A 6,000-nucleotide genomic window follows, 5' to 3' on the forward strand; every position below is an offset into this window, starting at 1 on the left:
ACGCTAACGACTCGGGTTTGATCTCAGATAAAGTCTAGTCGTGTTCGAGTTCTTTTTCGCAGTTTCGAGTCAAACCAACCAGGTTTGCGTATTCGAGACACACAAATTGTGGCTAGGTCAGGGGCTAGGTACATTGTATCGATATAGCATGCAAGTGTGCATAGTTGAAAAAACTCCAAAGAACTCTTGAAAGAAGCTGTAGATCGAGAAATTGTTGTATTTGGAATCGGGAATTGCCAAACGGGAGCCAGCGAAAGAGCTGGTTTTAGGTGACATCTAAAGAAGGTCTTGGATCACAATTGAACTGTACGACCAGCAAAATAAGTAAATAAGCATGCTTAATTGCATATTTAACATTTATATTGAGTACTGAACTTTGGTACAAATTACCTAATAGCTTACAAACGCTAATACGTACACAAAGTTCAAGAATTTTGAAAATTTCCTCACCATATTCTTCACACACAAATGTTAACCTTAAAGGGTACATCAAATTTAATTTTTAAAGAAATCCTGTCTTTGAAAGATACAAAGCTTTGAATAATAAACAGTAAGGGAGCTGCCAAGTTCCAAAAAAAAAATCTACATATAATCCAATTTGTTTTTTGATATAACGCAAAACTTCGAGGAACACAACACGACCATGATTAGATGAAATATATTTTCCTTGTAAAAATAATTAATAAGCACAGCCCAAACATTTTGGATTTGACAAGCATGACTAAAATTTCTCATTTATCGCAGTCGGAAACGGCTTCATATTCCATATTTCTCCACCAAAAAAAGAGAGAGAAAAAAAAGAATAAGCAAGCCATAACAGTACGGGATAGTGAAAAAGCATTTGAAAACAACAAACGAAATTAAATTGCCCTATATCAAATTAAATGCCCTGAAATAAATATTCTTAAATATCCACAATTCTCGTACGTTGAAAATTCACTTCTAAAATGTTCCGATTGTGTTATGCATATCGAGCATACGAATTGTGTATTTGCATATAGCATATATAGTTTTGTTCCAAAAGTGGTATGATGATTTTTCATCCCCAACACCCCTTAATTGCACATGACATTAATTATTTCTATTTCTGTTTGCAAAGCAACACGATCTGTGTCACACAAGAGAGAAATTGAAAATGAAATTGGATGAGATTCTTCCTACAATCATTGAAAAATGATGATGATAAAGAAGAAGTGAGAGAGAAAAATTCTCCAACTTTAATGAATGAAAATTGCCATTCTAGTAATTGCTACAAGTGCTACATGCACATACAAACTGAAGTTAGAGAAACTTTCGAATGTGGATATACATAGAAAAAAACTTTCATTTCAATTTTGTGGTAAAGATCTTTTTCCTGTTCACTTTTTTTAGTTCATTTTTGAAAAAATGATTGTTTAATAATACATTTTGTTCGGCTGGCTGGCTAGCTGACTGGCTGGCTGACTGGTTGGCTGGATAGTTGGCTTGCTGGCAAGGTGAGAAACAAAATCTCGACAACCAGACATCGTAGAAAGCTCTAGTTTAAAGCATTAGCTTTGTGGCAACTAGTTATTCCAGTATCAATTGGTTTGGAAGCCCAAATCCATCTTTATGTACCCTAATTAATGATTTTTCATTTCATAAGCAGAAAATACACTTTTTATAGCGTTGCTTTCAAAAAATTTGAATTTTTAACAGCCGTTGGAAATTTTAAATTACAAAAAACCGTTAAATGATAAAATTCTTTACTTGAAGTAGTTTGAAGCTTACTGGATATAATTTTGTAACCAATTACTGGTCGCTGTTACAAAAATGCGCTGAAGTCGCTCAATAAGGTCCAGTACTTTTGTAATATTTTTGTATAAATGCAGATATTTATGCTTCACATTTTATATGAAAGTAGATTATTTCGAATGAATAGAATTTTGTGTATGTATATGAATATGTATAGAGAAGAAGCAGAAAAGCACACTGAAGTAATTTTGTAAATTGAACTGTGGTTTGGTTTTCATCTTTACCCTCCAATGATTTACAATATTTACAGTTAAAAATGTATAAACACACACTTCCGTATCATTTATTTAAAAATGAATTCTGAATAGAGAAAACTGAATGTAGAGGTACGTGTAGTAATTTCCGCAAATAAAATGAAAATTTTCGTCCAATATTTTAAAAGGTATTAATGATAAATATTATGCCTGGAGCTCTGAGGGTTGGGGAGATGTAAATTGACCGGTTATTTGTTTTTTAGGTGGCTGGTTCTGGTTTTGTTGATTCTACGTGATTGAGTTTGGAAACTTAGTTAAATTAACTTTTTTTTTTTGAGGTTTCTTCATATGAAGAATGAAAAATCACTCCGTCTGATTCTTATTAAATTATCTTCTTATATGGTTCAAATATGGTAATTGAATGGTTCCTTGCAATATTGTGAGTATTGTGCGAATTTATGCCCAGATTGGATACAGAACCAAAAATGATTCGTGGGGACTGCATTCTGTCGATGAAATGGAAAATACCGGCATGATTCCATGCTACATATTTGGTTGGTAACAGTGTCACACCTAATTTGACTTACACAGGCTTGGATTTCGTAGCTTGTGCTTCTTTAGTGAGTGTATCGTTAACATTCTATTTGACGATTGAAAGGTCGGCCTTCTGGTGAAAATCAAAATCAGATCCTAAGACAATAAGCACGTATTTTCGTACATACTTGATAATAAAGGCATTTCTTTTACATTGACATATTTGCTTACTTTTGGAATGATGCTTCATTTCCTTATGTTGGTTTCTTTGTTCAAGTTGGTTGCAGAAATGGTCGAATGTAAGTCATACAAACCCTAGTCTGTTTGTAGCGCTATGTACTTTCAAAGAGTTATTTTGAGAAGGTTCTTACTCTACCTTATCTACCTTCTAGTTGTTACGAAACAATTCGGTTAGCCGAAACGTTGTTTAGGCCATTTCTAGGTATACACGAAACAACTTTTTTACTATATTAAATCTTATTAAAAATGTGGAATAACAAGCATAAGTTAAAGACTGTTAAGTTAGGATTTTCACGGAAAACTGAAAAAAATTTAAAATTACAACAACAACAATACGCATTCGTTTAGCCGAGCTTCCGATTTTGTTAAATTTTGATGAAATTGCATAATCTAACTAACGTTTTATATTCTTAAACACTAACTTTGAATACAACAATGCTTAATCATACTTAATACTATAGCAAAACTACATAGTTATGTTAAAAATTTAAATTTCAAAATGGCGGCAAAATTCATGATTTTTCAAGATTTTGGCACGATAACTATATATTTTCTTGAGTTTCTTCAATAAATCTTACTGCGTTTTCATTAATCTTTCAGATAATATATAACTTGTTACTATTTATGTAGATTAAAGGGAAAAATTTAACAAAAACTTTTAGTTACTTGAAGTTTTTTTCCAAATTTTTTTTCTTTATCGAAATTTTTTTTATATATCAGCATTATGCAATTAAAACTAGCTTTTTCATATAGTATTTTACTAATATTTCAACTTCAATAAGTTAATCATTGATGTAATGAGGGGGTCAAAAAAAAGTAAAATTCTAGTGTCATGGAAGAAAAAAAAATTTTTCATAGGAAACTCACTAAATTTCATAAGTATAGACAAAGATCATATAAAAAATCTTTTTTTTTGAAAAATCCCTCATTACATCATTGATTAACTTATGAAGTTATTTATTTGTTAAAATACTATATGAAAAAGCTAGTTTTAATTGCATAATGCTGATATATAACAAAAATTTAAGATACCAAAAAAATTTTGGAACAAAACTCAAGTAACTAAAAGTTTTTGTTAAATTTTTCCCTTTAATCTACATAATAGTAACAAGTTTATATTAAAAGATTAATGAAAATCAGTAAGATTTATTGAAGAAACTCAAGAAAATATATAGTTATCGTCAAAATTTGAAAAATCATGAAGTTTTGCCGCCATTTTGAAATTTAAATTTTTAACATAAAATTTGCATAGTATTAAGTATGATTAAGCATTCTTGTATTCAAAGTTATGTTTAAGAATATAAACTTTTTAATTATGCAATTTCATCAAAATTTAACAAAATCGGAAGCTCGGCTAAACGAATGCGTATTGTTGTTTTGTAATTTTAAATTTTTTTCAGTTTTCCGTGAAAAATCCTAACTTAACAGTCTTTAACTTATGCTTGTTATTCCAATTTTTAATAAATTAATAAAGTAAAAAAGTTGTTTCGTTAAAATTAATAGAAAAGAAGAAATTCTAAAAAAACTTGTCTCGGCTAAACGAATGCGTAACACTTTAGTTGTCTCGAAACAATGTTCGGTCAACAAACTTGTTTTTGGCCATATCAGGTATACACGGATACACATTTGAAGTTTGGTCAATATCGGAGGAACATTTTGGATTCTTTAATCCCTCATAAAGACTCAGCGGTAGCTGACAGTAGAGCTAACTACAGGAAACATTTCCCAACAGATTCATGAAGTAAGTTAATATGAATGAAGCTCCAGCTTAAGAAATTCCATAAATCCAAATTCATTAAATACACTAACAAATGTTTACAACAAGCATACTTACCATTGTATATTACGCTACAGACAACAACTGCAGCCCCTAAACGAAAACAAAATGGAAATTTAATGAAATTTTAATTTAATTCGATCCTGTCCAAAAAATTAACTTAATTCAACAACAAATTACCTCGACTAGCGTAGATGATTATATGAGTTGATAAACCTACTGTAAAATATCCGGTGCTGTATACCAAAAAAATCTGAAACATTTAATACATCCTCATAAAGCTGTTAGAGAAAAGCTAAAGCTGGAAAATCTAAGCTATTAAATAAATACAGTATCTCATTTACACAATTTTTTGCTCAATTTTTATTCTTTAAATTTCATTAAAAATTTTCTCATTTCTTATGTTAAATAAACTTTTTAATTAAATTTTTCACAGCACCATCATTTTTTTTTCTTTTTTTTTTCTTTTCGAGAAAGAATGAACAAAAAAAATAAGAAAAATTTGAAAATTTGTTCAAGATTATTCCGAAAAATTTAATTTTGCTTTCATGCGAAATCTTTTTTACTTTTTTTTGCTACCTTTTTTGTTACTTTATTTATATATCATCTTATTTATTTCACTGCTTCACGTTCTTTTTTGGGGTAGAAAAATTCAAAAATTATAGTCACGTGGAAGGAATATTTTGAATAAATTATTGGAATCAATTAGAAATGAATTTATTAACGTTGATTAATTTATTTTTATACTCAATTTTTTTTATTTTTTGTGTTTTTTGGCACTCGACCTTTAATTTTCTTATAACTTTTACTTTTTTTTTGTACAAAAAATTTTATGTCCTAAATTGATCATTGTTTTTTGAGCTCAGCAAAAATGATGAAATGGTTACTTAATGATCAACAAACTTTTGATACCAAAAAGAATGGATTTCTAATGGGCATGCTATCAATTTGTAGAAGATATGCATGCTTGATATTGATGTTTTAGCGGGCAATGATTAGTTGGGGTTTGCTTTTAAAAATTATGTGTTTGAACACAAATCTTTTTCTAAAATTTGGTATAAACCTTTATTTATCCTCTACTTTTCCATGCAACCAAAATGTTATCAATGCATTAAATTAATGTTCTTATGGAATATCAATTTAATACATATGGAACCTTTTGGTTACATGGGCTTGATGAGTCAATACATGATCAGGTCATTAAATAGATATCTGAGTGAAATGGCAGTAATAATCTGAATGGGTCAAATCTTAGACACTCATCTGAAAACTGTGAAATTTCTTCAATTTTTTCATACAAAATTTATATTTGATAGTAAATTTACTTTTAATAGAAAAATTTTGAAAATTATACAATTTGAATCTTTGGTCTTTGACACTTTGAGTGCTTCTATCGCTAGATTCATTCTCAGATTACTCTCACATACACGTAGAGTAAATCAGGTCTTATGACGTACTTTTTAAATAGAAATTCCTGAATAA

This window comes from Chironomus tepperi, unplaced genomic scaffold (assembly GCF_022539635.2).
Source record: "Chironomus tepperi strain 1889 unplaced genomic scaffold, CSIRO-AGI_Ctep_v1 contig_16, whole genome shotgun sequence".
Taxonomy (NCBI): Eukaryota; Metazoa; Arthropoda; class Insecta; order Diptera; family Chironomidae; genus Chironomus; species Chironomus tepperi.